At 37.3% G+C, this 9,472-nt stretch overlaps 1 long non-coding RNA gene across 6 annotated transcripts in view; it reads left to right on the forward strand.

The window, feature by feature from the left end:
* LOC142047457 (uncharacterized) overlaps window positions 1–9,200 on the forward strand; it is a 128,481-nt gene extending 119,281 nt beyond the window's left edge. For all 6 annotated transcript variants that reach the window (XR_012656735.1, XR_012656733.1, XR_012656738.1 and 3 more), the window contains one exon: window positions 7,430–9,200. This is a non-coding gene — a long non-coding RNA (uncharacterized LOC142047457). The remainder of the gene's footprint in view (window positions 1–7,429) is intronic.
* Window positions 9,201–9,472: the final 272 nt, after the last annotated feature.

Below are 9,472 nucleotides of genomic sequence, written 5' to 3' on the forward strand. Positions count from 1 at the left end.
TATTTAATTGAGTTGATCAAGAAAGGGAAGGAAATTTTGAAAAAAAAATCAATTTTAAAATGTCAACATTTTGAGAAATGTTAGCCTGCTCTAATATTTCCTATGCACATATTATGTAGACATGTGCGCATAATATATTATGTATGACTAGATATGTAGCAAGTTTTATAGCCAATTGTAATAAAACATTTAAAAAGCTAGAATATAATGTTAATGCGCTCGTTCATTCAGTGATGAGGGATTTTTAAAAATTATTTATGGTTAACTTTTTAAAATCTCATTCGAGAGGTAGCAACACTGCCTGCGTATTCATATCACAATGAAATTTTGGGGGTGGAAGGAGTTTTAGCTTTTCTGCCTTTCGTCTGCCATGTCTGTCTTAATTTAACATATGGCATGTACCGAGCCTGTAATTATAAATGTGAAAAAGGGCAGGCTTATTTGTGTGCACACAGGAGTCACTGAGGCCCTTAAACTTGAATGTGTCTCTTATGAAACCATAGTCTTACCAAAGAAATCATTATGGAAACAAAAGTCCCTGTTCTTACAACACAGATCAGACTGAGGGCTTGCGGCCAAGGTGCCTGATTTCAATGAGACTACATGAGTATGAGTTTAGGGTTAGCCCCTGTCCCTTATCTGGCCATTACTCAGGCATCATTTACCTTTACTTCGAATTTTTTGACAATTCCCCCACCCTCACACACACAGGTTTGATGGATGCATATTTGTATTGTATTGTGAATCCTGAGGGTTCAAAATTCAACATGATTTTTTTTTAAAAAAAGGTTCTTTTTATTATCTTCAGTTTTTTGAGCCATTAGGATCCATGTTTTCAAGCTTTTCTCTGCAACCATGAATGTTAGAAACTTGCTTTTTTTGGGAGGTAGAGGGGACATGAAAGGGAAATTCAAATTAATCTCATGACTCCCAGAGCTGGGGCACTGAGAGGAACATATATTGTGAGATTTGTAATAAAATCATGAGAGTTGCCAACATTGCATGTCTGATTCAGAAATACTATATTTGATGGAACATTTACATTCTTGCATGTGAATCCACTACATGGCATACAATATGGTTGACAGCAGCTTTTGTGTGTCATGGCACAGGTTCCCATACCCTTCTGACAGTCTGCGCATTCGTGTGATTCATGACATTTTGCCACATCTGCTCTTCAAACAGATTTCATATCAAAGCAGCATTTCATCTGTGTGGAACACTGATACATTTTATGTATAATTGCTTCTCATCTGCTTGTCTGATTATTTCGTGACACCTAGTGGACAATTTGGTGGTAGTGCTGGCTGCTTTGTCTCAGTTGTTGAAGACTGTTGATAATTGTTCTTTTCTGGAAACTCAGTTCATACAAACTTGTCTATCTTTTTTTTGCCAACTGAGTACATCTTGACGTATATTCAGCTATACTGTACATGGTAGTTACCATGTGGATAAATAAATGCCTGATTCCACATTTGGGAAAAAAACAGTCAATCCCAGAATAGTTTATAGGATTAAGTGTTTTAATTATCCACAGTATTATGTGGTCAAGATCCATAACTATGTAACGTGTGATTGACTGTCTTCTTGACAAATGCATCTTGAATGGCTATTATGTTACAGATTTGCTTTCTACTATATCCCGTAATTTAAAATCAACTAAACTACATTACTATGCATTGGCAATCTTTTCAGCCATTCAGGATGTATTTCAGTTGTATTATTCTTGGAACTACATTTTTATGCCATTCTTTAAGTACGGAATGGAAAAAGAAGAAAAGTTGCCCAAAACAATTTAACTTATTCTCCATAAAAATATAGATGGCTGTAACCTGAGTACTTAGATTAGAAAAAGATATTTATAACCATGATTCTATAAAATCACTAAGGGGAAGGGGAATATTTGTTCATTTAGCATTCTTAAAGATTAAAATTTGATGAATCATTATAATATTCTCCTAGAAAGTATTTCAATGTATGTACATCAAGGGGAAAAAAGTAGGGAAATGCCTTACCAAAGCATGACCTACTTTCAAATTGTACAGGGGAAAGAACATTTCACATTGTATGGGAGGAAGTATATTTTAATTTACATCTATCATGGATTTTGTTCACCTGAAGCTTATTTCAAAATCATTTTTCCTACAGGAATATGTCCAAATACTTTCAGTACATGGGCCAGAATCACTGTCCTACTTTACTGTCTCACTTTTATATTGACTGAGGGGAAATAACTTGAATTAGAATTAACTTTAAGCACTGTTTGTTGTTGATGCTCCAGGTACTGCAGGTGAAGTGCCATAAGCATGCATGGTGATATACAGTAGGTAAACTGCACCAAATTACTGATGGGTTCGTCCCCAAAAGTTCTTATCTTCTGAAGGAAAGGATAGATATATACAATACACTGCAGAACAAATTGACACCGTGCCGGATAGCTGGCTAGATGCGTTTTCAGTAGTTTTTTGGAAGATATGCGAACTTGGGGTATATAACTGAGTGATAGCAAAGTTATCTAATCTGAAATAAAAATGAGTAGCTATGCCTTATTCAATGTTAGGGTGTTGTGGCAAATATTTTGAGAAAGTCAACATTTTTCACATTTAGGGGGTTTTATAGGAAAACACTCACAAGACATGAAGAAACTGGTCTGAGAGACCACTTAATGTTTCTACAAGCAAATAGATTTTAGTTTTCCATTTACCACTCTCAGAGAAACTCTGTTTCTGAAAAAGATTTTATATTTCCGCTCCAAAAGACTGACTCCAAAATACTAAAACATAATAGCTAACTACGTCTTTAGTACAGACTGATACAGTGTTCTTTTTTGTGCTCTTCTTATCCGAGCATCATAACCGTTCCCTTGTGACTTTCACTTATGTAAAATTAGAGCCTTCAGCAACAGTATCATGAATAATTGACACAAAGAATCTAACACACCATTGAACACTGGCAAAGATCTGCTTACTCTCTATCACCTGAAGCTGTGGTTTAACTCTGTTAATGAATGTTTAACTACTAAAAGCTTTATTCTCAATATAAAGACTTACACTTGAATAAGTCCATTTAGAGCCCTAGTCACCTGAGAAAACAAAAAGTTACAGAAAGAGAGTTGAAAACAGACACAGTTTTGTGACTGAGGATCTGAATACTTTACTTCTAGTTCACAAAAAGTGCCATTGTGCAAATGAGCTGAATACCAGTATCATGATCTGGATAGATCCTCCAGAAGTGTTCTGAGAACCCCATGTAGTAAACACCTTCTCCCCCAGAGGTCAAGGAAGGCCCATCTTTGGTGCATCTGGCTTCATCCCACTTTGAGAACTGCCACATTGATATTAGGCCTGCATCCTTTACTGATTTTTAAAACTTTCCTACAGATCTAGGACACATTTCTGCTCACATTGTGTAGTCCCATATGCCACAAGTAGTCTTGTTGGCTTCATAAGACTATGTGGGAAATAAAGTACTACCACAGATGACTGAGGGTAACAATTGGGTCCTTATAATGTACAGTACATTATTATGTTGTGTCCCCTAACTTTTATCATCTTCTGTGTCTAGGTCTGGATTGCATGTTGGTGTGGCTATATCAACAGGTTGTACAGAATATATACAAGTCATACACTGCTGATTACTTTTTCTTTGTTGTATTCAAAGTCTGAAGTGCACTGAAAAACAGATTGCAGCAGAGATAAAATAATCATGACCAAAGCACAAACATCTTTTTTTAATCATAACACAATTTGAGCCATTATCTGAGTGTAACACCGTGGTTACAAAGCTCTTACTGTGCATATAGATCATCTGCTGATAACCAAACACAAACAATAACTAATCACATAAAAAGAAAAAAGGAGGGGGGGGGTCCAATTTAACAATAATGTTCCTGGTAAATTAACTGATGTCATCCTTGAGCTATCCAAGAAAAACATTTAAGGCCAAATTAAGGCTGCAACAGGCACTGCCACACAGATCTGGGGGAAGAGGTGCCCTGGGCAAACAGATGTGCCTGGAGGCCTAATGCCTTCAGAGGACAGGATCAGACAGTGCCTGTAGTTGCACTTGGGGAAGTACTCAGCATACTTACAAAAAGTTCAGCATATTTTCACATCAGTGATGCTCTTCCATTGCTATCTGGTGCACAAAAGACTTCAAGAGCCATGTCACCAGACCTGTACTGCTATACCTCTTCTGAATTCCTTCTGGACTGCAGCAACACTAGTGGTCTATGCCCAGGAAAAATATGGCTACCTCCTGTATGGGTGTTCTCGGGCAGAATTCGGTTGCATTATATTTTGGTTTTTATATGACACCCATTACCATGGCACCTTTTTCCCAGCACCACATTGTTGTTTGACAGCAATAATTTGGCCCCGGTGAAGTGCTGTCCTTAAACAATTGCAATGACTATAAATGGTATCCATTTCTGGACTTTGCAAGTACTATTATTTATATTATTTTAAATGTTAGATACTTAGGGCTTGAAACAAAGCCCCTGAAGTCAATGAAGACACTCCTGTTGTCGTTAATGGTTTTTTTTAATCAATCCACTAACTTACAAAACTTACACTATTGCAGAAAAAGAAAACGTCATTCTGGGATGTATTAGCACGAGTGTTCTAAGCAAGACATGAAAAGTCATTCTTCCACTCTACTCCATGCTGATTAGGCCTCAACCAGAGTATTGTGTCCAGTTCTGGGTGCCACATTTCAGAAAAGATGTGGACAAATTGGAGAAAGTCCAGAGGAGAGCAACAAAAATGATTAAAGGTCTTGAAAACATGATCTATGTGGGAAAAGATTGAAAACATTGAGTTTGTTTAGTCTGGAGAAAAGAAGACTGAGAGGGCACATGATAACAGTTTTCAAGTACATAAAAGGTTGATACAAGGAGGAGGGAGAAAAATTATTCTCCTTAACCTCTGAGGATAGGACAACAAGCAATGGGCTTAAATTGCTGCAAGAGGAATAAGGAAGTTTTTCCTAATGTCCAACCTAACTGTCAGGGTGGTTAAACACTGGAATAAATTACCTAGGGAGGTTGTGGAATCTCCATCACTGGAAGTTTTTAAGATCAGGTTAAACAAACACCTGTCTGGGATGATCTAGATAATACTCAGTCCTGCCATAAGTGCAAGGAACTAGACTAGATGACCTCTCGAGGTCCCTTCCAGTCCTGTGATTCTATGAAATAACCAGAGCTGGGCAAAACTCAGCACTTTTGGATTGCAGGGGCTTATACAAATGTTTTCTTCAGCATTGATCCATTTGAGTTTTCACACGAAAATTATGCTCTGAGTTATCAGGTTCAACAATCTCAAGAGCACAAAACAAAATTCACTCAAGGCCTCAGTAGTTCTCCCAGTTTCACAATGACACCTGACTGCTTTCCAAGGTGCTGTGAACCATAAACAGGGCCAGGTTCACCTGAACTAGGACTATCGAGTTTGTAACAAAATTCTAAAACAGACAAATCCCACATATTGGAGGTTGTGTTGGTAATATTTCACATATGAGGATTTAAGACAATAATTTCAGGTAGGACAATTTGTGTAGGATGGGCTTCATTTCAACTGCTGTCATACAAGGCTATTATCTAGAAGGGCGTAAGTGAACCCATGCTATTTGTGCTAATGGAAAATTTGCACATGCACTGATGGAAGTATAGATTCTAGAGTTTTATGCTAAATAAATCTAATATTGGATTAGCAAGCAACTACTTAGGCTAGTCCTGTGTCACCAAACTACTTGTTTTCTCATCCTTTGTTCTCATTTGAGTAAGCCCTCTGAATAGGCAAAGTGTAAGGTGAAAACTATAAGGCAAAGGGGAGAGAATTTTTCTTCCACTAACTGGAAACATTAGTGTGGCTGCATTGCTGGAAAATAATTGTAGGCTGCTTGTTGAGGTTTGGGATGCTCTTTGTCTTGCATATCCCTTAGGTGCTTAACTTGAATTTGCACATACTGGTTTATTCTACATTATTTAAAAAAAAAATTTTCAAAGTGTTGGTGCATAAGTTATTTTCAGCATGAAAATTCATGTTTCCTGAAGAGAAATGTTGATAGATAAGGTGCCTACAAGTTGGTTGAGGTCAGGGGATGGATTTAGAGCAACATTTGATTTTACAAAGCTGGAACACAATGACATATTAGCTACAACACATACACTGCAACATGGTATCAGGACATCACACCGGTATTATTTTAAGGTTCTCTGACTCGTTTTACATAATCGCTCCATGTATCCCACTTCTTGTACAGGGAATGAAGAGGAAGAATTAGTTGTCCATCGTAATGGGAGTTTTGATCAAACTCAATCCATTTAGGCATTTTTTCCCTAAAAGGAGGAGTTTACAAATATTTCCCAAAGCAGATCTTGAATAATTACACGGAAAGATGGTGATTCAGAAATGTGCAACTCAGTTTTACAATTCTGTTGTGGGAGTTGCAGCCTAGGGGGGACAGATTTAGACCAACAATTTACACCAACAGAGGATGTGCCCTAGGTTGTGCTGTCTTGTTTATTGGAGGGAGGAGTGCTGAGGCTATGAGTTTTGGACTATGGCTGACATTACATACCAGACTAAAGTTTTGTCTGATTATGCTAGCAATAAATTAGGTATAGTGTGTTCTAGATGGGAACTGGTCAGGGTTTCAACAGTTTTTAAGTTGACGCAGAGGAGAGGAGAGCGGGATATTTTAAAGAGAACAGGAGTTTTGTGTACTGGCTGGGGGCAAGGGGGTAAATCAGGGCTCCTGAGCTTCCCAGCTCTGCAACTCACTTGCTCTGTGCACCTACAGCAAGTCACTATTGCCAACATTTTCAAGAATGTCCATTGATTTTTGGGTGCCTTGATTTTTTTGGGTGCCCAACTTTACACTGCAAGTTTGATTTTCAGAGATATTGAGCACCTGCAGCTCTCAGTGACCGTACTTGAACTTGTGAGTGCTCAGCTCCTCTGAACATCAGGTGCTAAAAGTATATAGGACACCCAAAATTACTGGACATTTTGGAATGTTTAGATTTTAACCTTTCTGTCCCTCTGTTGCTTCATCTGCAAAATGAGGATAATGACCCTTAGCTGTTTCAGGGAATATTAAGATCATTTTTAATATTTGGGAAGCATTTATGAGCGGAAGGCTGCTCTATTAGAATGAATCCCACCATCTTATTAACTATTATAGTTAGCTAACTAACTCTAACAAAAGAAAACAGAATTGATTTGATTTTCTTAACCTCTTTAGTAACCAGAGGCCAAATTCATTCCTGGATTGTCACAATCTGACCGACCTCATTTCCATAAACTGCAGCACTGACCTCCCAAACAATCCAATTGTCTCTTTTTCTTTGTTCAGTGCAACATGTCGAAAATACCTTTAAAATATTTTTTTAATAAAAATGTTCTCATTGTCATTTTCTCTACAGATTTCTCATCTCTTCTGAATTTTGGCCTTGTCCTGATTTCTGAAAACTACCATCTGATCATCCTCATTTTCTACCATTGAGATCATAGAAACACACGAAAGCATGAGCTCGTGCTGCTGCTATCGTCATACTTGTCATGCTTGGCACCCATGTTATATTTGGGCAGAAATCCCATCAGGACTAATGCAGCAAACCAACTGATAAGTAAGTAGATGTAAAAATGATTCTAGAAAAACCATAAATGATAAATCCTATAAAACAAATAGCCCATAATAAATTAAACAATTTTACTTTATAAAGATTAAAGTGTCCCATTAAATTTTTATTAGCTGAATAATAAAAAAAGTAACATTCAAAGAAGCCATTGATCAGTCCTGATTATTCGGTGGCTTTTTTTTTTCCTTCAGAAGCTCTGGGTAGTTCTTTCTATGAGCATGTTAATTACTGTATTGCATATTGGTTTACAACACCTAGAGCATTAGATAAGTGCCACAGATTGAAATAACTACAATAATTAAATAAAATTTAAGTGACTGCAATTATTCCACTTTACATCAGTTGAGGATCTGGCCCAGTGTTTAAGAAAAAGTGTTATTTTGAAATATAATTGGATTTACTCTATTTTATTCAGGTTTTGAAGCACCTAACACTCTAGACACTGTACACCAATAGAACTAACAGAGATTTTGTATTAAATATTAACATTGTTATGGATTGAACTGCCTACTGAAGCCATTGGAACTATTCCAGTTTACATCAACTGAGGATCTGGCCCACTTCCTTTTTAACTGTTGAACTGCTTTAGACTTGGTAGTCAACAGTTTGAAAAGCATCTTATGAGCAAAGCTGTATTTTTGGATTCATTATGCTGCTTTTGTGAAAACATAAATTAGGTCCCATTCCTACAAAGGGATTCCATTGACTTCAGTGTGACTCCATATGGGAGTAAGTGACCCTGTGCAAGTTCAGGCCATTAATCAAATTACAGTATGTGAGATCATCGCAGATGGTATTATTTAACTTAACATATTTCCATATTTTGACACCTTGTTGCCTTTATATTTAACACTGATATCATGTTCAGGCTTTTAGGACCAATAAAGCCTCTGTTCTTCCATATGTAAATTATTCAAAAGTTCAGAATCACTTAGCGAACCACAGTATTGGGTTTAACTTGTACATGTTTTCTAGATAATTTCATAATTGCTCCCCTTTTCCAGCTCCTTTCCACCAGATTGGTAACTGGCATTGATTCACTGTCTTGAAGTGCACACATAAAACTAACCTATTAAACAGGACCATGCAGCAATACATCTAATATCCTATATAATTATGAAAGCAAATAACATTGGTCTAGTTGATACGGGAGAGGCATGTAATGACATACTTACCTTTAAAAAAGGTGTCAGTATATATGCTCTTTGGGCCAGATTAACTCCTCATGTAACTCCAGTTTTATTAGCCAGAATTACACAGAGGATGATTTTGGCTCCTTAAGTTTACTAGCAAAAATAAGATAAAGTAACTGATTAATGGACTTCCTGTCCCATATGAGCAGGTGGACTGCTTCTAAAACACTGTTCTGGTACATATTAGGGCCTGATCCAAAATGCATTGACTTCAGTGGTTTTGAATCTGATCCTTAATGCCTATCATGGCCAGCCAGACCTAGTAGCTGGAATCAGAGTCCGCAGTCATGAGTCTGCTGGGTCAGGATACCAGAGGGTCAGAGGCAGCAGCCAAACTGGAGATCAGGAACTACAAGTCAGATGCCAGTGTCCGACCCTAATGTGGGTTCGGGTGAGTTTTTAATCGAGAGAGGAAAATTAAAACCAGACAGATTGAAAATTCAAAAAAAAAAACCACATGGCTGTTTATTGATGGGGGATAAGTTGCAACTTGGGCTGGGGAGGAGCGCTTTTACCAAGTAATGATACTATTAGAACGAGAATATTTACACAACTTGAAACAATCTGTTTACAACCAACAACAGGAAACCAAATGATCTGTGATTAACTGCTCATCAGAAATTAGAGCAGATAC

This window comes from Chelonoidis abingdonii, chromosome 1, assembly GCF_003597395.2.
Source record: "Chelonoidis abingdonii isolate Lonesome George chromosome 1, CheloAbing_2.0, whole genome shotgun sequence".
NCBI classification, from domain to species: Eukaryota; Metazoa; Chordata; order Testudines; family Testudinidae; genus Chelonoidis; species Chelonoidis abingdonii.